This window comes from Zalophus californianus, chromosome 9 (assembly GCF_009762305.2).
Source record: "Zalophus californianus isolate mZalCal1 chromosome 9, mZalCal1.pri.v2, whole genome shotgun sequence".
NCBI lineage: Eukaryota > Metazoa > Chordata > Mammalia > Carnivora > Otariidae > Zalophus > Zalophus californianus.
The window spans coordinates 82,003,445-82,030,292 of record NC_045603.1 but is presented as its reverse complement, the minus strand read 5'-3'; the positions used below and the strand labels follow the sequence as shown (position 1 = coordinate 82,030,292).

At 38.1% G+C, this 26,848-nt stretch overlaps 1 protein-coding gene across 12 annotated transcripts in view; it reads right to left on the bottom strand.

Annotated features, from left to right (window-relative positions):
• SOX5 (SRY-box transcription factor 5) overlaps nt 1-26,848 on the bottom strand; it is a 1,040,220-nt gene that overhangs the window by 988,160 nt on the left and 25,212 nt on the right. For 4 of the 12 annotated variants that reach the window (XM_027594375.1, XM_027594376.1, XM_027594380.1 and 1 more), the window contains exon 1: nt 4,702-5,119. The exons of the other annotated variants lie outside the window; for them this stretch is intronic. The gene's annotated coding sequence lies outside the window, so the exon portion shown is untranslated. Of the gene's footprint in view, nt 1-4,701; nt 5,120-26,848 lie in introns of those variants that run through there. 12 annotated transcript variants of the gene reach the window in all.

Below are 26,848 nucleotides of genomic sequence, written 5' to 3'. Positions count from 1 at the left end.
TTCTTTTTTCTTTCACACTTGTGACACAGAGATGTATTTCTGGTTTTTTCCTCTGTCTATTCCAAATCAACATTTAAAAAAAAGACATAATGAATCTGATATTCTATTGCAATTAAACAGTGGTCATTTCCATTTTGCAAGCAAGATGTCCAAGATAAAGAGATAAAGTGACAACCCCTTAAACATATTGAAGTCACTGTTGATTTTAGAACTCAGAACCTCTAGATCCTGGATATGGAAGATAATTTGATGTTAATAATTTGATGTTAATTTCTCACATATATAACACAGTTCTTGCTGCTACATGGAGCACAGACTCTTTATAACAAATACCCTACAGATCTTTAATTGGTAGTTAGGAAACATGCTTTTCCTAATCATCGAGTCTCTTTTAAATATTATATTTTTAAATACTCATTTAGGGAAACTAATGAGGTAAGATATGAGAGGGATAAAGAAGGTATGTTGTTTTCAAAATTAAAAATTTCAGGACATCAGTCCAGCAGGCATAAAGCAACATAAAACAAATAACTAGATAATCAAACAATAAAAGCAAACTGAAATAATATGAAGGCTTTTTTAGAAACTATTATTGCACATATGCAATAATTACTTCCATCAAGACTTTTATTATACATTTGTTTTTATGGAATCATAATGCACAAGTGCATGGTATTGTTTAAACACATTCACCACATACCCCATAACAGAATATGATGACAATATGTATTAAGGATAATACAGAAAATGTGGCTAAATGCATTCTGTATTATGGTTCCATAATACAGCATGCAAATGGTTCTGACTAAGCAGACACAGGAGACAGTCGTTAGTGCACACGCTGTGAATGTATATTATGAATAATGCATAAAACTTGGCTAAATCCTAATGAGTCCATTGACATCCTATGGGGTCCAAAGGAGGCTCAGATCCCAAAGCATGGCCCTGGCACATTTCTATCCACCAATCATCATAAAAAACAATACCATGAAAACAAAGGACATTAAACAACATGAATGTACTTTCATTCTAGGTAAAGCTTTTGAAATAAGCACAAAAATTAGAAGAAACTTTGAAAGAACTAAAAGTCCATCTTACATCATCACCCCACTTACAGTTTTTCAGAATTATCTATTGCAATTTAAATGGGACAAAAGCTGCATTTGAAGGTTTGATGTTATTTCTTTTCTCTGGTTTTCTTCAGGGAGCTGCTATTACAAGGAAGATCTAAGCAATCCCTAAGAAAAGTGACCAAACTCTTAGACCATGGTGGTAGAAAGTCTTCCTGCTTTGAATGAGAAATGCTTACAAAACGGGAATTACAGCCAATTAAATAAAGAAATAGATATAATGTGTCTGAAAGCAGTCTTTATGGTAGAAACTCCTTAAAATTCCAGTTTTTACACAGCTTTATAAAGAATCAAAAAGAATACCATGAACATGTCACTTGCAGCACATAAAAAAAAAATCAGTGTTTTTCCCCCCAATAGCCATTAAATACTCTTAACAACTGAGTCCTTGAAAAGAGAAACCATGTCTATTATCCCTAGATGGGTGTACCCTAAGACGAACACCTATACAGACATGTTCAATGTGTTCACCGAGCCAAAAATGCAGAGCTGAGCAAGCTGTGCCTGAGATGCACAAATTAAGTATGTGACAGAAGCTTGTGCACCCAAGCCTCTCCTTGGAGTAGGAGTGGGAAAGCAAGGACAGCTGCTCCTTCGTTGTGCTCCCAGGGGCGGGTGGGAAATGGGCACTCTGGGAACACATCCCCAGAGAACAGTGAAGAGGCAAGGGCCGGCCACTTGGGGAAGCAGCAGGCCAAGAAAAACCCTCACTCTCAGAAAACATACAAGAGCAAAAGGCTGAAGCGGGAGCAGGAGTTAAAGTTCTGGGGATGGAGTTCTTGACAATTTGCCTGGCTCCTTGACGTTTTCCCATCCCTTCACTAGGTACAAGAGTGGGGCACAGTCAAGGCAAAAGGCTGCTGCACCTGGAAGCTGCCACAGAACCCAAACATCTCCATCACTGAATTGTAAAACCGCAGGTCATTTACCATCCATATTTGGGCTCAAATCAGTTCCCAGGCATAGTTCTAATGGCAATTTAGCCTCGATGGTGTGAAGCCAGGGCTCGCTGGAAGACTCCTTCTGCAAAGTCATATTGCTATATTTTCCCATCCCTAACTACTAGAAGAGCCAGAAATTCTAAGTCTAGTAAATGTTTATGAAAAACAATCCTTCATACGTTTCTATTTAAAGAACAAATACTCCTGGGTATAGTTAAGTAAAAAAAAAAAAAAAAAAAAGATAAATTTGTATTTGCTTTCTTTTGTGAAAAGAACTGGGACAATCAAGGAGCCCAGCATGTTTGGGGTAGATACTGGGTGATTTAAAAATGGTTAAAGATGGGACACACCGACAGATAAACTTGGCTTGCTTTTCCGATTGGACTGACGTTGGCATGACCATGGATTCTGTGATGAGGAATTAAGACTCTCAACGGACTCCTAAGGTTTAAAACTTTCCCGGTACTATATTATTATGTTTGTATTTACACCTGGGTAAACACTGTCACTGTTGCTAGAGCATGAAGTATGAAAATCATACAGAAAAATAAGGCATCTGTTGTAACCACTTCTGCTGTTTTCCTTGTTCTAAAATTTGCCTCGTAGCAAGTGCAATAGAACAAAGTTCTGTTCCTGATATAACAATTCCATAAAGCTATTCTGCTTTTGAAAACCATTCTCCACCAGGGCTTGTCCCAGCTACTCTATAAGCGACCGACAATTGCTTCACTCCCCCAGGATTTCTTCACCCCTCCCAGATGCCACCAAAAGAATCACAGAAAGTCTCTCAGTAGCACTTTGCTCCTCAGCGGGAAGCTGTACTGTTTGTGATATCCATTTTGATACAAACCTAAATTAGGCCTCTGGAAATAGGTAATGCATAAAAAGAAGCATTTTGTGTCACCAAATTATTATTATAGGTTACAGTTAACCCTTGGAAGATAGAGGTGAGCTCTGCAGCTCCCCACTGAGGTGACTATTTGTCATGAAATCACAGGCCCTACCTCAAAAGATGTTTCAGGTGAGCTTGCGATAAGGCAAACTATCTGGCTGACCTATAGGATTCTGATAGCTAGTTTAAGTGGGGAAGCTACGACAAATGCCAGTTAAACAAAAGGATCAGCACAGCATGAGGAGCCAGCAGTCGGCTAGCACAAGTTTAACAGCTGACAGAGCCTAGAGATGGAGGGAAACGAAAACGGATCAGGATATTTTACTCTCAGACAGATTTAAGACTCTTCTCTTTGAAAGCTCTCCTTGCAAAGCCATGCAGAGGGGCAAAAGTTCAGAGCTACGGCTATTTTTTTTTAAAGGTTGCTTGTGATAAAACTATTAACTAGTCACATGGAGTTAAAATAAATTAGAATATTGAATATACTGATGCTTCTATTTCTTCATACAGTTCAGATGGTAAATAAATTTTGTTTTGAGATTCCTTGCACACAAATTTAAATTTCTGGTCGATAATTAAGATGCAAAGACATCTAAGAACTCACCCTAAAACTATCCCGGCATCATCATCCTAGCACCAGCTCTTGAAAACATTTGGCATTTGACCTTTTCTAATTTAACCTCTGTAATATTTGATTCTCTCTTATTCTTCTTTCTTCATCACTACATTAAAATAAGCAGGATTCACAAAATAATTATAAACATAACTGAGTTCAAGAATCCAGTCAAGGACCGCTTTCTATTAACCTGTAACCTAAAGGAACCACATAGAACACGCGTGACATCTTCCCACCTTTGAGCCCAACTCAGATCACTTTCTGATTAAAAATTGTACAAGAGTCCTCATGTCGTACAATAATAACTCGGCTTTTCCTTCTTCTTCATGCATTTTTATTCTGTTTTGGTAAAAATTATCACATGTGCCTGGCTTATCTCATTAAAATAAACAGACACGACTGAGTTCATATCTCTTGAGACACAGTAAACACAATGCAAAATGTAATTCCTCAAATTGGAATAACTGATATTTACTGAATAAATAACTGAATTAAAGCTTCTTCAAAGTGAGTATCATAGGTTTATGGTAAAGAGCAACAGAATTGTTCTGCAACTGGTATCATGGAAAAAAATAGCTAATAACCAAAGTTTTATAAGTTTAGTAGACTATGGATACCAGCCAAATTTCATAGCTACACCAGAGCTTTTAGCTGAGTTGCTAAATTTGAAGGCAGAGTAAATGTTCTTCTCCCTTTTCCTAGACACAACTCATAAAATAATAGGTTCTTTTTAATGTCTAAGAATGTTGTTTAAGTCTCATTCTAGTCACCAACGAGATCTTCAGTCTCAGAAAAAGCCTAGTCAATCACAATAAGCTGCAGTATATAACATTTTAACATCGAAAGTCCTGGAATCACTCACTTCATAGTGAGGCCATCCTACGATCCCAATACAATCCCATTCAAGGAATTCCGACTAGCTAATTGCTTGGCATCCTCAGGATATCCAGATATCATCTGAATTCCAGCTACTGAAATTAAATCCCCTATGTTTCATTTTCTAAAATAATCCCTCAATTCAAATACCCAACAGCATGACATCGGGTCACAGCTAAAGCACCTCGCTGTTGACAAGACACTCTGGAAAGTTTCTGCAGGCTAGGTGTCACACATGGTACATACCTGTGAGATCCATTCCCTGGGAAGTCGCTTTTGGTGTAGCTTCCTCCTTAAAAATATTCCTACACCCATGCTGATTTTGTATCTGTTCAGTTCAAATTTAGATTCATTGGTACTTTTCCATAGTTACATTTCTTGCTCAGTTGATATGTCCTTTTATTTATTCTGAAGTTTTCGATGTAAGACAAACAGGAATACCACCTTCTAAAATTACTACTATCCTACCATCCTCTGATGGAACATTAGTGGGAAGCAATATTCTCCAAAGCTATGAAGCATACACTGCCCTAAATTACATTGCAGTCGCTGCCCTGAGCTCACACATTTTTGAATAGAAAGGCTCCCAGGGATCTCTCTGTACTGACTGCATTTACTGCTTTAAAATATTTTTAACCCAGACGCTGAAGTGCCAGCCTTGCAGTTCCTCATGTTAATCCCAGCTTGGGTGGCTGTTCTTAAGGGAAAGCATTCAAAACATTGTAACAGTGCATCAACTTTGACCCTTTTCACTTAAACATGAGACTCTTAAAAAAAGTTTGAATTCCAGAGAGAATCACTGAACTTTGACCTGCTTAAAATTAGTTTTGTTTTAGTGCCTTCATGGTGACTCAACAGGCCAATTTTCCAGACACTTAAGACGTTTCTGCCCCTGAAGATTCCAGTTCAAGTCCACAGCTATGTTTGCTGGTCAGATCAGAACACTTTGTCCCAGGGTTTCAAGCAACAAATTCCCAGATCTCCATCTCTTTGCCAGATGTTGGCATTAGTTGGTATTAAACTGGATCTAAACGCACGCACACACACACACACACACACACACTACTCACAATCAGAGGATAGGCCCTATTTTTCTTTTCTTTTTTTTCACATACAGCCTTTTAGGAAATAAAGTTTTCCACTCAAAATTCAGTCATGGAGAAATGTTTATCAGGATTATATAAACATTACTTACTAGCCTAACTCCTACAAGAATAAAACTCCTGACTTTTGGTAAGCGGTACTATACTACATTTGTAATACAAGCTTTCTGAACCTACTTTTCTTATTGGGCAACAAAAAAGCTACTGGGATTTTATTTTCTAATCCATTACAGATTTTTAAATTTTCAGTGAATAATTATATTGTAAATGAACATTATCACAATATTATGCTTTCCTTCAACAGAATTTCAAAAACATTTGTTGTGAAAAACCCATGACAGTTAATAGGTAAAATAAAGTTACCGAAGAACTAAAGGTGTCGTACAATTCATTGTTTGATTTACAACCTCAAAACTGCTCCCCCTTTTACCTAAACTAGCATTATTGCAAAAACAAAACAGCACCCAATTTCATTAATACAATCTAAGATGTTTAATAAGAAGGAAGTAACTATTAGTCTAAAACAATTCCTGCATAAACTCTGTGCTTTAAAATTTTTAGAATAGTTGAGGATAAAGGCATTCAGGAAATTTAGTACATTTAGTACTACAAAACCAGTAAAGAAGAAATGCTATCACAGCTAACCAGGATAAAAGAATCAGTATAACACAAATCAGTCTACAAAACTTACATACAAAACATACATACTTAAACAAGAAGACTTCATTGTCTCCAAGAGGTGAGTTAGCGATACTGGAAAGTAGCACAAAAGTGAATACGAGACCTTCATATTTGAACACGACTTTGCACTTAAATCTATCAATTTTCGAAGAGCAACTGGTGACGTTCTTGATATACAGGCATTTGATCCCTATCGTTAATGTGCAAAGCTGGAAGTCAGAAGTAATAGGGTACAGTGTCACAAAAACTGATCACAGAAAAAATTCATTTGAATTGTTTTCTCTCTCATTAAACAGCACTAATTCCAATTCTAATACTCAGAAAATAAAACCTACTCAACTGAGTCCCTCTGGCAATTATTTCTTTCATTTCCTACCCATTTGAGAAAGAACACAATAAAGATGTTCAAATGGGGGTATATGGTGAATGTTTGTATACATACATTACTATTTCATTTTTATTTTATTCATAAATCATTCAACACATAACATTGTGTGAGTGGTACCAAATGGCCACAAATTTCTTAAATTGAGAAAACATTTGGAATTCAATTATTTTACATTTCAAGCACATGTAACTGGGTTCTTTACTGATGGTTAAGAAAACAAGCACTAATAGTTTTAAAAACTGAGTCAATTACTTATGTGAAGAGGTCAACTAAAATGAAAATTTCGAATGCTACCAAATAGTACCTTCAAATGACATGAAAATAAGTATGAATTATGTAAGATGCTAATAAAAACACACATGTTTACAGATAAGACAGTGAATGGTATTATTTAGATAAAATAATACAGAGACATTCCCACATAGGGACCATTATCTGAAGAATCTGCCAACATAGGATTAGTATTGTAGTTGCTTTAATCCTTTGTCTTAATAATAAAAATATGCTACTAATTGTGTAAGATATTTTGGCCTTGCATTCCAAAAGACATTATTTGCATTTTTCTTTGTATACGTTGTAAAAACTAACAACCAGTGTCATTAAAAAGTAATGTGACTGGTTTTTATACAAACATACCATGTCATCTACATGTGCTTTCCCTTCATAGGGCTCCCCTTAGAACACCACTCGCTTACCCTAAAGATGCCATCAGTCACAGTATTTCTACCACCTTCTGAAAGTGCTTTCTAAGTCTGTAACACACACACATGCATACACACTTCGAAATATCCTCAATGGTGACAAATTTCATAATTTGAAAGTCAATTTTAGCCATTTTCATCATTTCAGAGAGACATTTATAGCCAACTCTGGTGAATAAAAAAAGGATGATGAATCTTGGTATAAAATACGAATAGAAAGTAATGAGATGGATGTTTTAGTCAGGCTTGCAAATGATTCAAAAGACAATTCTGAGAGGAAGTTTTCCAAAATGTTTTGAACAAGGGCATCATTGGAATCAGGGTTTTGCTTCTCTGGGTGACAATTTTGAAAAACAACATTAATATGAATGCATAAATTATAGCACAATTGTTTTTAAAAATCAAACTCGGTACTTTTCACTCATACTCTGCAAATATGAAATAAGCAGATATGCATTTTCATTAGGATGGTTATATATGTACGTTCTGAAGCTTCCTCTGGGTAAAACTAACCATAGGTTCGATTTGCAAAATATTATATACAATATAAATTTAACTCTTGATCTTTCAATAAAGAACAAAAACCTTTATTTCCACAGATATTTACATCCAACCCCAATCTGTGGGCTTCTATAAACTTTCTCTCCTACATACAGTCAAAACCTAACAAGAGCTCACTGTGGGATTATGCACAAAAACTGCAAATTTAAACAAGGTGCGATCGTATACTTTTTCACACATTATTGTATCATGCTGCACCAGAACACTAATGTATGCACAGTTCCAAAATAGCTTGGGCTATTACTGCACAGGCTTGAAAACTAAAATCCCAATAAGAGCACTTTTCAAAAACTGTTCCTTCATTACTGCACACTAGTAAAGGTTGCTTTTACTATTTGTATTCTATAATATAAAAAAATACAGAAATGTCTATGACATTGCCTCATAATTCTGAGGTCTTACTTATTAGGTTCTTTGTGGTTATAAAAGTTGTTTCATCAATATAAAGATGACAATGGGACTCAACACTATTTAATCGACTCAATTATGGAACAAATGTGCTTTTTTTCTTTTTGCTGCCCTACTTTCTTTTAAGTTGCATTTGAATTATTGATGAAGTTGCAATAAAGCATTTCTTTGTTACACATAGTTTAAAAGTAGAGAATGATGTTTCATGGTTAATTTTTAGACTGATAGTGATCAAATAAACACACTTGTTGTCCTTTCAAAGAAAGTCAATAGCATGTACAGGCTTATAAGATGGACTTTTCCTTTTTTTTCTATTGTCTTGAAAATATTTTGTGCTGAAATCATGACTATAAATACAAATATAAAAGGAGAAAATGGTAAGCAAAGTGCGCTATAGAAAATACAGCTCCAAGTCTTCCTGGGTATTGAAAAGATTTATACCTGTGATAAATTTAGGTTCTGCTTTTCATCAAGCAGGGACATTTCTTATTTAGACTACCTAATCACTACATAAATGATGCCCCATCCATTCCATCTTCCAAACAACAGCCAGAATGATCTTTTTATTTTTTTTAATTTTTTTAAAGATTTTATTTACTTATTTGAGAGAGAGCGAGAACCAGGGTGGAGGGGAGAGGGAGAGGGAGAAGCAGACTCCCCGCCGAGCAGGAAGCCTGACGCGGGGCTCAATCCCAGGACCCTGGGATCATGACCTGAGCCGAAGGCAGACGCTTAACGGACTGAGCCACCCAGCAGCTCCCAGCGTGATCTTTTTAAAATGCAAATCTGAATCATTTAATTTGCCCTTGCTTTTTTGATAAAAACCCCAGACCCATAGCAGCACCTGCAAGACCCTCCTCCTCCAGCTTCATTCTTTGAAATTTTTGCCCTTCTGTTCTGTACCCCAGCCACTCTGGTCGCCTTAATTCCTCAGCATTCCAAGCTGTAGCCCACATCAGAGTTTGTCCATGATGTTCCATATTCCATATTCAGCCACACCTTCTCCACGTAGTTACTTCCCCTTATCTCTCTTCATTTCCCAGCCAAAATGTCTCTTCCTCCTGGAAGCCCTCTATGACTTCCAGAATAAATCAAGCTAACATCTCCTTATAATTTTCATTTTCTGCCATAATGCACTGCATAGTATTTATCACTAATATAGCACAACTTTCTTAGTCAACCTACATTCACCAAGTTACCAGAGTAATCAATGTGTTTCCCTCCTTCTGTGAAACTTATTGACCAAGGCACCCTAATGGCAAAAAGTCCACTCTGCAACCCACACACACCCACTTTAACCACTTTAATTGCTGCTTAATCCCAAGTCTGTTTATGTCATTTCTACTTCTTATTGTAAATGGGTAAATTCATTAAATATTACATAGTTAATAAAATATGAGGGCAAATGTTTTTAGTGGCACTAGATTAAATGTTTTGGAAAAAACAAAGGGAAGTTGTTTTTAATAACCACTAAAGTTCTCTTTACTTCATAAAATTGGAATAAAACTCAAAAAAATGTACACAAATTCTGCACTTAAATTCCTTGCCAAATGCCTTTAAGCTTTCCTGCCATTTTTAGTAAATCAAAAAAAAAAAAAAAACGCCATAGACTATATATTATGGGTGTAACTTACCCAAGAAGATGGCAAGGATCATCACTCAGGGGACACATACTTAAAAGCCTTCAGTATACATCAATTAATTGGCAAATTGATAAACAGCAAAACATTGATAAAGCACATTGTTTAAAAATCCTAAAATATTTAAAACTTATCACTTCTTTAGTATTCTATGCTTATGTGATTTTTTTTAAATTCATAGTCCAGCTACCAGTCATAATTACAATAAAGAAGAGAACATCTCTCTATTCTATTTGTTGGCACAATTAGATGATTCACCTCCATCTTTCTCACTAGACTGGAAGCTCCATAAGGCAGGGACCAGATCTCTTCTGCTTACCCTTGTAACCCCATTACTCAACATTTGTCACATGTGACAAATAACAGACTTTCAATAAAAATATTTTAAATAAGTGAATAATGGTTAATATTAGTCAAGCACAACATTTTTTATTTTAAATTATTAAGATCAATATGCAAATAGTTGTAAGGAGAATAAGAGCAAGTATGGGTGTGATCACCTGAAGATTTCAAGGCACAACCTGTCAAGATAATACATGTCCTTTACTCATTAGTGTATACATAAAAAAAAAATTAAGATTTAATTATTTTTAAAAATAGCACTCTCTAGCATAAGGAAGTTTCTGCCTTTTAATTTATGAACTATCCTTAAGTTTGTATAGTTAGGTTTCCTTAGGAACCCAACCATGATTGGATCCTTATTAAGACTTCTGTATACTAGTTCCAAATCTGGCTACCTTTTAATTTTATCTATGATGAAAAGTAATGCTACCTGAGATGTATTTACCTGCTTCCTTCAAGAAATTCAAAGCAACCACTATCTTATAAGCACACTATTAAGTATAAAAATGAGAACACAACTGAAATGAATTTTTATTAACAAAATAAAAGATGTTCATAAGGAAGCTAAGCTATCTGAAGTTCAGACGCAAGATGAATCTGGGATAATTCTTTTAAGCTGGGCTGAGTTTTGCCAGAAAAATGCTTATAAACATGAAAATTCCAAACGGACATGAAGAACTTAGTACATTTATGAAAGGTTTTGTCTTTTCAGGTTCTTTATTGCTGAGATCTTTTAATTATCACATGTAACTGATTTATAAGTTTATGAACCAGAGAAAAATAAATAAAAGCATTCTGGAATATAAAGCAGGATGTGGATCATAAATTACAGCCTGATATACACAGGGGTAATGGTGTCAGTTGGCCCCAACCTTTTAGTTAATTATGAGGAATTGTTAAACAGGAGGAAATGCTAAGTCATTATGACCTTAGCTCCACACACAAATACACACACACACACACACACACACACACACACACAAACACACACACACACTCCCTCCATGAGTTTTAAAATATTTTAAAGCATCACAACTGTATTCTAAAACCTGATCGGGCACCTGGGCGACTCAGATGGTTAAGCGTCTGCCTTCAGCTCAGGTCATGATCCCAGGGTCCTGGGATTGAGTCCCACATTGGGCTCCCTGCTCAGCGGGGAGCCTGCTTCTCCCTCTGCTTCTCTCTCTCTCTCTCTGTCTCTCATGAATAAATAAATAAAATCTTTAAAAAAATAAATAAAAAAACAAATAAATAAAACCTGATCTATTTTTCAATACTTGGAGTTCACATGATCTTACTTAAATAGTTGCATGGGTCAAACTCAAAAAACGGTCAAAATTTGTCTCCAGTGCAATTTCTCCCCATTTAGTAATTAACTTATTCTCTAGAAATCTAGTTCAGAAGTCTTCAAGGTGCATGCAAAAAATAATATACTGGCGTGCTAGAAAAAAAATTATATATATTTAAATTAGTTGTTCTATAGATATTCTTTATTCCCTCTTTATCTCAGCCCTTTTAATTTCTATTTTTGGATATTTACCACTAGTAAAATAATAATCCTTTTATTAATGGTACATATACATGATCTAAAAAAATTAGATGCCCATCTGGGAACCTGAAGAACCTAGGCCTACACTCTTGTCCACATCCTGGGCAAGAATTCCTCTTTTCTAACCAATGCACAGAGATACCATTACCACCACGACATGTCTATATCCAGTCAGCTGTCCTACATCCAATTAAGATGTTCCCTTGGCCTCATTCCATAAAGAAATTTTATCCAAAGCTAGAAGTTCAAGATGATCCACATGATTTTTTTTTTCTTTTCACCCATTTTGCCCACCCTTCTGACAACCATCAGTTTGGTCTCTGTATTTATGGCTGTTTTTGCTTTTCATTTTTTGTTTTGTTTGTTTTGTTTCTTAGATCCCACATATAAATGAAATCATATGGTATGTGTGACTTATTTCACTTAGTGTAATACCTTCCAGGTCCATCTATGTGGTCATAAAAGGCAAGATCTCATTCTTTGTTATGGCTGAGTAATATTCCATTGTGTACACACACCACATCTTCTTTATCCATTCATCTATTGATTGACACTTGGGTTGCTTCCATATCTTGGTTATTGTAAATTATGCTGAAATAAACATAGTAGTATGCATATCATTCCAAATCAGTGTTTCATTTTGTCTGGGTAAATGACCAATAATGGAATTACTGTATCATATGGTAATTCTATTTCTAATTTTTTAAGGAAATACAATACTGTTTTCTGAATGGTTTTATGTGTTCATCTAAGTATTAATAGATTGCCATGAGGGCCCTCATTTCACAACAGGAAGAAGTTCATGTTAATGCCATTCTCTCTCTTTTCTTTCATCATTTTGTCACATTATAATCTCATATGCTTCAGGAAATGGATTATGGATTACATTGTCTAATTTTTAGCTAACTTAACCTTCATAAAGTGGACAAAGGTTTCAGAAAGACTTCCTATAAGGGGTGCCTGGATGGCTCAGTCAGTTAAGCATCTGACTCTTGACTTGGCTCAGGTCATGATCTCAAAGTCATGAGATCAAGCCCCACTTGAGCCTCCACGCTCAGCGGGGAGACTGCTTGAAGATTTTCCCCCTCTCCCCCCCCACACCCCCCCTCAAATTAATTAATTATCTTTAATAAAAAGACTTCCTATAAAACAAAACAAAAATCAGGGATTTTCAAATAATACTAATGTAAATATAAATGAACACAGGAAAGTGGCAAAACTGTATACCTTAGACCACTGCTAGTTCTTTTTTAGCCATATTTCAAGGACAATCTATAAGAATTCAAAAAAACAGAGAGAAAAATTCTCTGGAAAGTTGTGTTTAGTGGATGCTGTGGCATGCTACCTGGTGGCCCAAATTTCCCAGCTGCCAGGAGTGTTGGCTGCTGAAGACTCACATCTAAGGCCCTTCCTAAGAACTGTCCTCATCCAAAGTTTACTCCCTCCCCAGGGATGGCCCATATCCAACACCAATGTGAGATTACAGAGGCCTGGCCCCTTTGCCTCAGTTCAGGACATCTCTAAGAAGCAATCCAGTTCCAGAACTTCCCAGAGATTAGCTGAAGCCTCAGGTGTGACACAGTCAACCTCTCCTTAGGCCCATCCCCCTTCTCTCAGCCCCTCAAAAGCCCCCCCACTAAACCCACTGCACACATATTTGCATGTCAGAGTTGGTGTCCAGGGAACTCTGATGTACTACCACTGTCACTTCTACTGTCATTTAAAGAGAGCCTTGTTCTAAATGTTTATTGTGACCTGAATATTAGCTAAAGAACAGCACATGCACATTCTAGAGAACTGTGTACTCTAAAAATTTTACTGATGGGGTACCCCTAAAGTATTAATATGTCACCAAATACGCAAAGACAGCATTTTAACTGCCGACTTAAGGAGCCAGATTTCCATTTTTGGGGTAACACATCATTAGTTCATTCACAAGCAAAGCCGACCATGTTACTCAACACTATAAGGATCCCCATGGCCTACAAGACAGACTCTGGTGCATATGAGTCTATGATAAAAATACCACCTTGATCTGACCACTGTCAACAATCATGGCCTCATCTCAGCTGGTCCCTACCATGTTCTACTGACACCAAACTATCTGTAATTTCACAAACATACCATGCCATTTCTCACCTCCTCGCCTTTTTACTTAGGTCGCACTGCCTGCTTGAAATACCCACATCCCTTCTCAGAGCACCACTCCCTGCCCTACTTAGCTTAAGTCAGAGCCTTACAAAGTGCAGGCTGCTGGGAGCAGTGTGCCCAAGTGCTGGCAATAAAGGGGTGCAATGTCTGCAGAAATTTTAAGAAGCATAATTAACTAAAAGCAGTGGGCTTTTTATTATCATCTGGCTCCAACAATTCTAAATTGTGTAAGTAATAAAATGGTCCTTCCCACTGAGGCTGACTGCCCCTAAAGCCCACCCTGGATGTGCCACTCACCTGTTTTAAGCTTTGACTTAGGAATGCCAGTTAACATTGGACAATCCTAGTAAAACTTTAGGTTTGAATAGCATCACTGAAGATCATCATTAACTCCAAGAAACCCAAAGAAGTTGTATAAACGGTAAAAGTAATAAATACATGATATTCTCAGAGATAAACAACATTTAAATAGTCAATGTAACTGTTTCCTGAACTGATTTAACCCCTCCTACACACACAAATGAAAGGATGAAATTATATTGGAAGAAAGGGAAAAGGAATATGTGTGGTTTTAGGACAGCAAGGTAGAGGAAGAGGAGAATAACAAAGCCAAATACTAAGAAATAGATAAATAATGTTTCTCCTTAAATAAAAAAAAAAATAAGGAGTAAACACTTGATTTAGAAATACAGACTTGTGGAGCACCTGGGTGGCTCAGTTGGTTAAGCATCTGACTCTTGATTTCAGCTCAGGTCATGATCTCAGCGTTGTGAGATGGAGCCCCACATCGGGTGTGAGGCTCCACATCTAGTGCTTAAGATTCTCTTTCTTCCTCCCCCCCTTTTTGCTCCTCCCACACCCCTCTCCCTCTCTAAAAGGAAAAAAAGAAAAAAAAATGCAGAGTTAAAAGAAGTAGCAATGGAGTAGGCATGATCCTTACTAAGACAGGAGTGCTATTTTATTATAGAACTTTGAGTTTACACAATATATACACATTACCTTAATATGTATTTAATTGACTTATAAAATACCCAACTCATACACTAATTCACTTAGAAAACCTTTCCCAACCTCTCTTCTGTGCTCTCAAAATAGTCTACCACTATACCCATCACACTGATACATAAATACCAGTTTATGTTACTAGCTCCCCTATCAAATCAAGATTCTTGCAGACAAGAACCAAGATTTATTTATATTTGTATCCCCTTGCAAAAGTGATACTTAAAGTTAAATTCAAATCTGAATTCAATAAATATTTACTGAGCTCCAAGTAGGCAAAAGTAGTAATAAGATACAGGTTTCTGATTTCAAAGAATAACATTTATAACCATAAAATGTCATCATATGGTAGAGCTCATTATGTGCCAGGGATTGTTTTAAGTACTTTGTATCCATTCTCTCGTTGATTCCTCACAACTGCTTATTGATATAATTATCCCCATTTTGCAGATGAGGAATCACAGACTGAGAGAGGTTAAGTAAATTGCCCAGCTCAAAAGAGGTAAATGATGATCCAAAATAGGGGTATAATAATGAACTACAGCATCTGCATTCCAAAGCACAAACTCACAATTATATCTCAAAGGATAAGACATGTTCACAACATGCTTACAATATGGTACAATATATAATTAAGTCATAAAAGTGGTTATAGATGTAAATAACAAGATCAGAAGGAGAGATTCTCCGGTCAGTATATTCTATGAGGATGCTATGAAAAAGCAAATTTTAATTTGGAAATTAAGAGATGGGTAGAGTTTCAGGAAATCTAAATAAAGGGATGATACATACCAAAGAAACACATAGAAACGTGAAGACACATATATAGATGTAGACAGGAAGCACTATATGTTTTGCCTGAATAGTCAAGGGCTACAGCAGGTACCGATCCAGCCCGGGGAGATCTCAGGAGACATACAGTCTCATACATCTCTCTTCTGAACATATGAAACATGGAAACAAATGGGTAATTACCAGAGGGAATATCCCAGTAAGTTGCTGGAATGCGGTTGGAAGGCAGAGTTTACAAAGCACCTGAAATTGGGTGACTTTGCATGTTTTTCTCCTGAAGTCCTTCCTCTTGTCTTCATCTCTAACAATACTGCTAGAGTCCAAATTCCAAGCCACCATTTTTCTCTTGTGTAAATAACACTAATAGCCTCTCTTAAGTTTGGTCTACATGCTATAGCCACAAATTTTATTAGTTTCTTGCCAGAAACTATTCAGTGGTTTTCTTATCACCCTTTTTGTAAAGACTCAACTTTTTAACATGGTGCATCAGGTTTAATGATCTGATCCCAACCTACTTCTGGAGTCTCATTTCCCAGTCACTTGGCTCCAGCTATGCTGGCCTTCTAATTCCAAGAACATACCCTTCCCCCTCTTTGGAATCTTTGCACATGCTGCTCCTCATGTCTCAAAAGTTTTTTGTCTTGTCTTATTTACCTCATTAGCCATTTTTCAGATGTGACTTCTTCATGGCAGCCTCCTCTGACTGGCCCCCCCTTAATATAACAGATGCTTCTCCTACAGATTGTATATACTTCTGTGAAATAGAGTTGTACAGTTTGTAATCATAAATGCAGGTAATTGATTAAAGTTTATCTTCCCTAATAGACTTTAAATCCTTGTGTACAAGGTATATGCCTACTCCCTACATCACTGACATTTAACAGGGTGTCTGGTTCATAGTAGGTGTTGAATAAATGTGTGTTGATTGCTGAATGAATGAAGGGACAAAACAAAAAGAGAAAGCAGATATATAGACAAGTGGATCAAGAACTAAGAAAAGTCAACTGATGAGCAAATCTGAAGCAGATGGAAAAAGAAACTCTGGAAGAACTGAGTCGGACAGTGTTCAGGTGTGAGCAGTGGCTTTTTAAGCAATGGGATGGCCTCTGGTGGGAGCATTCTGAGAAGAGCTGATAAGGCTGACACGTTGCAGATCCTTTGGGAGTCATCTGGGAAATTGTGTTCAGCTTGAATCCAGATCAGAAGCAAATTATTCTCAAAGGGAAAAGTTCAAATATGAGCCTGAAAAGATAGAAGACTTGGAGATAGGTTGAAAGACCCTCAAAAACTAGACTTAGGAGTCTGGGTCCCATCTGTCTATAGGACTCAGGCACTTTGAATTTTTGAGAAAGGGGCCACACGATTTAAATAATATGTCAGGAAGACTGACCTGACAGTGGTAAACACAGCAGATTGTAAGGAGAGACACTAGTTTGTGGAACTTCGCAGTAGGTCCGAAATAAGCTGGAAAAAGCATACCCTTGGGTAACAGAAGTGCATATATAAAGAAAGGGGGAACTATAAGTGTCATTGTGAGGGATGACTCAACAGGACTTAAAATATACTTCCCATATTACCATAGGTAAAAGCCCAGGCTTCAGAATCGACCACTCTGGGTTCAAGTCTCAATTCCACCACCACACAGCTATGCTACTTTTGGGCAAACTCAATGTTATCTTTATAATGGGGCAATGTTTGCATCTACATTAGAGAAGTACTGGAAAGAATCAATAAAAATAAAAATAAACTGCTTAGCACAATGCCTGGCAATAATAAACTATCAATCAAGGTCAACTGTTATTTCAAGCTAGACAGAAGAAAGAGCACAGATGGCATGCCAGAGAACTTATTTTTGGTGGGCGTGTCCTCATGTCCCAAGAAGATAGCCACCTATATTGTAAAGAGTTCACTCCTGTCCTGCCTTCTTCTGCCTGATCTTCTTATAACACATTTTCCTCTCTGGCTTCAGGTCTGGATTCATGCCAAACACAATCTATGCCAACTCTTTCAGGGACCTTGTTCTTCAAGCTGATTGAGCCATTTCTAAACTTAATGCTTTCAACATTTATTTCCAACTTGCCCTTACTCTAATGCTGCCCCCTAGAAGCAATCCTATGTACTAAACTTGAAGGCAAACCTTCTGTGGCTAAAAACACCATTTCTCTCCCCAAGAAATGTCAGAAAGATTATGTTGAAAGCAAGTGCCATGTTAAACTCGGTTTTTAAGAGTTAACAGAGAGTCGTTTTTTTTTTTTCTCCAAGGATAGGTAATAGCATCAGATTCTGAAATTAAGCACAGCAGGAAGAAAAAGCTGCATAGATTTCACAGAGTATCACAGGCCTCTGCAATAAAGCACTTAAAAATGCCTTGTATTACTAATTCTTTACACAATCTCCTTTTATTTCCAAAGCAGTACGCAGGGCTTGAGCCATGAGACGCACATTGATGTTAACATTACACTGCTTGAATTAGAGCCATTTTTCCACTGAAACTCCTGTTAGGTTTAGGATTACTTTTTACCATCTTTCCCACAATACATTTTCTGGCCTGACTTCCCAGATCAAAGGAATGACTGCCTCTTCTAACAATGCTGAACCCACCTTTGCAGCCATTACCTTAGCAAACATCCTTCCCCTCAAGATCCCAACAATCAGGCCTTGAGCTATATGGGAAATATGCCTACTCAAAGGTCTCTGGATCTTGTGTCACTCTGAGAATTCTAAGCGAATGAGGACAACTCTCTTCTTCCTCTGCTTTCAATCACCCACCCCCCCCTCCTCCTGGGCCCAAGTCAGTACCCTTCATTCACTGATTGAACTATTCAACAAAGACTAATTAAATAGCTAATTTTTGAAACAGTAAAATGAAAGTGGCATTGAAGGAAAGGCAGTGCTTGGTGACAGGCAAACAATCAGATGGAGACTTTATTAAACTCTAAAGAGACTGAGAACATGCAATCCTATGAAGATTTGCTATTTTCATGATCACCAATCTATTGGCTAGCCATTGTAAAGATTTTTTTTCTATGAATACCCAACTTTTGCATCAACATGGATGGGACTGGAGATGATGCTAAGTGAAATAAGTCAAGCAGAGAAAGTCAATTATCATACGGTTTCACTTATTTGTGGAACATAAGGAAGAGCATGGAGGACATTAGGAGAAGGAAGGGAAAAATGAAGGGGGGGAATCAGAGGGAGAGACGAACCATGAGAGACGATGGACTCTGAGAAACAATCTGAAGGTTCTAGAGGGGAGGGGGGTGGGGTGATGGGTTAGCCTGGTGATGGGTATTAAGGAGGGCACGTTCTGCGTGGAGCACTGGGTGTTATGCACAAACAATGAATCATGGAACACTACATCAAAAACTGATGATGTAATGTATGGTGACTAACATAAGAAAAAAAAATAAAATAAAATAAAGATCTTAAAAAAAAGATTTTTTCCTCTTTTTACAAGACATTTTTGTGTCATTTAAAAGCTTTCTTTTCCAGTTCATGTGGAAACTCTGTCATTTGTTCAATAAATATTTATTGAGTCCTATGATCATATGGAGAACAAAACAGACTTGGTCCCTGTCCTCATGTAGTAATTGCTGCTCCCAAGATAATACACACAGACAGTAGCCCGATGATTTAATCCTACACAAACCTCAGGTTTGTCTTTGCATTGTTTATTTGTTTGCATGAAGGCACTTTCCTGTAAGGACCATATTTGTCTAATTAAAATCTTGTCCTTGTCTTGTCTCACTAGGATTCCTTTCCAGCATACTCTTTCTTGACTTCTTTATTCACAATAATCATGATCAAACTATTCTAATCTATTTTACACATACTACTCTCTTCCTCTGCCTGTCTTTATTAATTCATTAAACAAAGGCCTTGAAACACCTACTACGTTCCAGGCACCGTTTTAAATATTTGGGATACAGAGCTGGACAAATAAATCAACCTCTGGTCTTCAGTTTACTTCAGTTTAGCCATTTTAGATTGGTCTTTTTAGAAAGTTCTTTCCAAACCTAGAAGGCACATAACTGACACCCTTTCCCTAACTGACACCCTTTCCCAACCCATTTTGTGACAGGTCACCTCACTCTTGACTTTAAGCATGCTGATGTTCTATATATTCAAATTTACTGAAGGTATCTTATATTTTATTTCAAAACTCCTAAAACCACATCATCAAAAAAAAGTCTAAAAATCTAGCAATCAGTTGTGCTTTATCTTGGCACTGCCATTATTCTTTGAACATCTTACTTTAATTCCAGATGCTATATATATATATTACCAAACTAAGTCAATACTTTTTTATCACTGGTTCCCAAACTTTTATGTGCAAAAGAATTGCCAGTCATACTTGTTAACAATGTAGGGTTACGGAGCTATAACCACAGAGATTCAGATTTCCTGTCTGAGTAGGGGCCAGAAAGGTAGATTTTTAAAAATATCCCAAATGGTTTTCAACTAGGTGACTGAGTGATCACCTTTGAGAAATACTGTTCTATCATTTCCTTTGATGTCAGTTTTTAAGTATTCAGAATCTTTGCTTCAAATCATAAAATATTTCCTATTAGGTAAAGTGCAAACAACATGCATCTGTGTGATCGATACATATTTTTCTTAAGATTTTATTTATTTGACAGAGAGAGACACAGTGAGAGAGGGAGCACAAGCAGGGGGGAGTGGGAGAGGGAACACAAGCAGGGGGGAGTGGGAGAGGGAGCACAAGCAGGGGGGATTGGGAGAGGGAGCACAAGCAGGGGGAAGTGGGAGAGGGAGAAGCAGGCCCCCCCGCCGAGCAGGGAGCCCAACCCCGGTGGTGGGGGGGGGGCGATCCCAGGACCCCGGGACCACAACCTGAGCCGAATGCAGATGCCCAACTACTGAGCCACCCAGGTGCCTCCATATTTTTTTGTTAATAAACGAATGGGTTCTCGATAATAATAACCAACATTTAGGATTTACTTTACATCTCAGGCATCTCTTTCTGTGAATTCTTGCCTGTGCCTCCTACTTATCCCCAGTGGGAGACAGGCAGGTATGTCTAGTGCTCCCCACACCAGCATGTTGGCCACAGAATTATGGAAAGAATACAAGTGGCAGAGTCAAATAGACTGAGATTCAGGCAATGATTCTCCTGCTCCCTTGCTGAAAAAAAAAAAAAAAGGCCTGCACCTGACCCACTGAAGTTTGTTCACCCATCCATGAAAAGGGGATAATACCCATCTAATTATTTAGGTGGGCTATGAAGATTAGAGGAGATTATCCACATAAAGTGCCTAGCACCATGCCTGGAACATGTCAGTGCTCTAGGGCTGTTAGTTTTCCCGCTTCCCTGTCCTGCAGGGCTGTCTTGAATCAAAAATGAAGCTCACTGTGCAAGATATGTTGGCTCAGCAATCATTTGTTTTGCTGCTCCATCCCAGGCATCGTGATTATGCCAGGGACAGTCACAACACACTGCCCTCATGAAGTTTCCCTTCTAATGAGAAGTGTTTGATCACCCTCTGAGTTACCCCTTTCAAACCAGGCAGCAATGCAGTCAGGCACACCTTTCACTTCTCGCTTCATCCAGTGAGACTCACACAATGCAGAGTGGTCAATGGTGCCATGATAATAAAGACTTTGTGGTAACAGAAAGGTTAAGAAAATCCCAATAGGCAGTGATGGGGAAAAAGAAGCAGGGAGGGAACAGCATTTGGGGGGGAGGTCTGAGTAAGTTCCTAGAAATAAATAGGGGGAGTATTAAGGATCTCTACATACGGATAGATCTGTTTGTTTAGTATGCATTAAAAATTATCACTTCATTTCCTGATGTAATGTAGAAAATGCGCTACTATCCTGCTCGTAGTGAAGGTACAGTGGAGTGAGGCTGAAAGAAAAGTCAATGCAGAATTATGAGAAATAGTATGCACTTGTTCAAAAACAGTTCCCAGTGCAAGAGTAAATTAATGAGACTGAATGTGCCAGATACATGGGAAAGACTGCCAATACTGCATAGTAACACCAAGCATCGCAAGAACTCACATGCAAACCTCAGTCACACATCAAACAACTTCAGCTTTTAGTAGCCATGAATTACACCAGGAAATCTTAGCAGACATCAGACTTGGGGGCAGGTCCTAACCCAGAATGGGAATGGACCAGCACCTACGGAAGCCATAAAGCCCGGCACGGCAGAGAATTAAATCAGAAATTTAATGTGAAACAGCATCTAGAAAACACATCATCAAAAATACCAACATCTCTTTTCCTCTTGCCAATGTTAAGTTCATCAGCCTTTTTAATGTTAAAGTAACCAACGCTCACTATTCGGGGAAAACTATGCCAAAAGGCTCACAGTAAGCAGCTCTTATCCTGGGCACAGATTCCCTAGAGGGGTCACTTGTTTAAGGAATGTGTCAAAAATTAGCTCTCTTTTCCTGCCTCCCATCCTCCTTGGACTCTGAAGTTGTCCCAGTGCCAGTTTCCCACACTAGAACTCACAGAACCACCTAAAAATCAGGGGTAAAATGCCAGTGGTCCTGTGAATCCCAGTAGAAATTAATATGCTAAGTCAGTGTATCGTATCCAAAAAAAAAAAAAAATGCTCGCTAGCACACACAGAAGGACTGCTCTCCATTGCATTACTGAGAATCAGTCTGAGTCTAAACGACATGGTCTTCATCCTCCTCCACCACAACGGCCCCCCCATGCTGGCCCAAAAAAATAGCAACAACTCAATTCTCAGTCCAATAACGTCTTTTCTCAGATGTTGTTCTCCCAGTGGGTAGAAGAATGAACTGCTGCAATACCACCCGCTCCCCTCTACAGTTTCTTTTAATTTAAAGTTACAACAGGAGGGAAGAAAAGAGACTTTCTATTAAGGGACAACTCCCTGAAGGGTCTCTTAGCTGACAATCGAAGGACTGCTCATGGCAGTGATCAAATCTAACGCAACAAAGTGCTGGTGGCTCTGTGACTCATCACAGCAGGAGCAAGCACTGAGGGCCACTTGAGTTCAGTGCTTTGTGGTGCGGCAAGTTGGTTTAGGAACAGTAACATAGGGGAGCAAAGCCTTGCAAGGTGTTTGAGGCTCAAGATAAAATGCAGACTTACAGTGCAAGTTGCTTCTCAACTGAATAGGAAGCCTAGAGGGGTAAGGAAATGAAGAGAGCCTTCTGTCTACCTCATGCTTTAGGGCAAATTACCTGAAGATGGCCAAGGTCAGTTGGTCTATCTGTTGCGCGGTTTATAACCTGATAGAAATAAGGGTTTGAGGCATGAGAAATAAACTGAGCTATGTGTAAAAGGCAAACATTAAAGATGTTTGCTTGCAAAAACAATGCCTTCTAATTACATGTAGTATCTATTGTTCAAGTAGATTTACTCTCACCTGATACATTCAGCTACACCACTCAGTTGCATATTATGAGTACATTAGAAAGAGTGCAATACAGTAATAGGCCCCCCACCCCCCACCTGTGGTTTCACTTACCTGAGGTCATCCGTGCTCCAGACACATGATCCTCCTTCTGACGTATGGTCAGATCAGCGGTAGACTAACACTACGTCACAATGCCTACATCATTCACCTTACTTCATCTTATCACACAGGCATTTTATCATCTCACATCATTACAGGAAGGGTAAGTACAGTACAAAAAGAAATTTTGAGGGTGCCTAGGTGGCTCAGTTGGTTTAGCGACTGCCTTCGGCTCAGGTCATGATCCTGGAGTCCCGGGATCGAGTCCCGCTTCGGGCTCCCTGCTCATCAGGGAGTCTGCTTCTCCCTCTGACCCTCCCTCTCTCATGCTCTCTCTCTCTCTCTCTATCTCATCCTCTCTCTCAAATAAATAAAAATCTTTAAAAAAAAAGAAATTTTGAGAGAAAGAGATACCACATTCCCATAACTTTTATTACAGTATATTGTTACAGTCGTTTTGTGATTATTATTTTTGTTAATCTCTGACTACATCTAATTAATAAATGAAACTTTATGATAGGTATGTATGAATGCATAGGAAAAAACAAAGCATATACAGCGTTCAGTACTCTCCATGGTTTCAAGTCTTGGAATGTATCCCCTGTGCATAAGGGGGGACTACTGTTTACATTGAGCAGCTCCTCTACACCATACACCATACTATAAATTTACACATAATTTCATACAACCTCATTTAATCTGATGAGGACTCTGCGAGGTGATACTATCATTATGCTCATTTTTCAGTGGAGGAAAATAAAGCATCTCAGAGCTAAAAGAAATTGCTGGGTCTTTTTATTAGTGACAAGTCCACCTGACCAGAGTTACTGCTACTAACTCCCAGGCTAGATGGCCAAACCACTATACCACCCAGATCTCCTATTGCAAGATTATAATGGACTCAGTGCCCCACCTGCTGCCCCTAGGTCTCTAGCAACAGTTGTGCACCAGGGCCATGCTTCAAGGGGGCTGTTCCCGTCCAGTGACTGAACGCAGTCAGGGGACAGAGGACTCTTCCAATGGCTGACTCTCCTCTGCTGGGCCAAACAACCTCTCCTGGACTGCATGACAATAGAGCTTCTTTCTACTCAATCCTCCTTCCTTCCATCTCTCCTTCCATAGGTGTCAAACTGGGATCACAACTGAAAGCCTCTCCCAGCTTTCTGCTCCCTCTTAGTACATGTCTAATCCCCTCCTGTCATCTGCTTCTCAAGGGATCCAAATTAATGCAATAACCAAGTTATTTATTTGCTTTTTAAAAAAACCTTTCCTTTATCTTTGGTCACATGTATAGGTTCCCCCACCCCACTATCCAAAAGGTTGGCTTTACACCATTTTGCTTTTATGAAACATCTACATTAGTACCTATTTTCACTAATCCAAAGAGGATTTCTGCTTTTATAAAAATGGTAATTGCTTCTTCACTTTATACCATTTCAGCTCACAAAAAGTTTCACTGGAATGTTCCACTTTCGGATAGTGGGGGAAGCCCGTACTTACAGAGAAATTTTCCCTATCACTGTAAAGAGAAAACACCCACTAATTTCTCCACATTACTATACATCATCTCTTCACACAGGTAATAGTATATTTATTGTGCCTTTCTCGTTTTTTTTTTAAGATTTTATTTATTTATTTGAGAGAGAGAACATGAGAGGGGGGATGGTCGGAAGGAGAAGCAGACTCCCTGATGAGCAGGGAGCCCAATGTGGGACTCGATCCTGGGACTCCAGAATCATGACCTGAGCCGAAGGCAGTTGCTTAACCAACTGAGCCACCCAGGCACCCTGTGCCTTTCTCCTTGTACCCCATATAAACAAGCCTAGGAAGTTCTCTTTGAAGAAACTGCTAACTCCAAAGGGCAAACATTACAAAGTCAGATTTATTTCTTTTTCCAAGTGGAATCTCTATCTATGTGTACTATAACGTCATATTATTCAGAGGTAGATAACTATCTATGGATAAAGTCACAATAAATTTTCACTGCTGTGTATCTGTAATGGGAAATCAAAAAGGATAACAAGAAGAGAGATCTATAGTGAGGTCCTAGAGTTTTTGTTTGCCTTTACCTATTATGTAGGATAATATGTTAATTACTGAAGGAACATTTCTATGAATAAAAGATAGAATTCACACTTGCACCAAATACAGCATCTTAATAAAACCGCATTGTCAGAGATCATATATAGACGTTAACTGAATCACTGTTTTAAAGTGTTGATCTCAGCCTCAAGGAAGTGATATATTTTTCTTCTTGGACTCAAATTAAGTCCAGTACAAAGCAAGTATGAAATTAAGCTTCAAACATTATTAATGATCAAAAAGACTTAACTGGAGGGACAGAAGAGTGTAGCTAACATTTACTAAGTACCTAGTTCAGGACAAACCCTATGCTAGGAATTTGGCATACAATATCTAGTATAATCCATGCAATATCCATATAAGAACAAGCAGTATAATCTCCAGCTTTAGAGGTGAGTAAACGGGGCAGAGTACTGAATGCTCAGAACTACAAGCGAAGTCTTGGAAGAATTACACATAGACCTAAACTGAGAAGCTCCAAAAGCAAGTGAGATTGCCTCTTACATCCCAGTTCCTTCCTGGGTTCCCTACATCCAAGACTTTAATTGGTGCTGCAGGTGACAACACAATACCTGAGCTTCTAGGGAATTCCAGCTGGAGGTCAAGCCAGAGCCCTCCCATCCCGTTGACCACTGCATTATTTGTCCCCTTTGGACACACGATAGCATATAATCACAAAATAACTGAATGACAAGTAATTGAGCATCAAAGATAGAATCAGGTTTTTCTTTTCCTTTTTAACTTATAATGAACTTTAAGCAATAAAGAATAAATGGACCTGTACCTATAGAAGTCAATACGACCTCTCCTGGAGACACATTTTTTTTCTGGGTTTGTTTATTTTTAAGGCTCAATTTTTAAAGATGGTTATTTAATATATTCCTTAAATACATTCATTCCCCCCTACTTTTATCAATATGCCTGCCCAACGTCCTTACAAGTAAGCTAACTAATTACTTGCCTATAAGGTATGATTTAAGTAGTATTGAAAAAAATCCCTATGTTCATAAATATTTCCTCTGGCGGTTTCACATGATACCTGTAATCTCCACAACTCTTTCTCTAAGGAATTAGATGGTCATAATAAACTGTAACAATAACAGTAATAATGATAGTAACCACATCTAGAGAATTAAACCATGAGCTATTAATAATTTTGAATTAATTAGTTTATGAACCAGAGGTTAAATTGGTCAAATGGGGCAGGAATTCAGAAGGGTCCTTCAAAGCAAACTGGGATGTTATCAAGGGCCCATCCTACAGTCCAGGCCCCGATCAGGAGAGCATTCAAAAGCACCCATGTAGGCAGCTAAAGGGATAGGGGTTTGGAGGAAACAACCCCAAAAAAATATTACCCTTAATTTTAAAGACAAGGTTAAACTGGTCAAATGGGGCAGGAATTCAGAAGCGTCCTTCAAAGCAAACTGGGATGTTATCAAGGGCCCATCCTACAGTCCAGGCCCCTGATCAGGAGAGCATTCAAAAGCACCCATGTAGGCAGCTAAAGGGGTAGGGGTTTGGAGGAAAC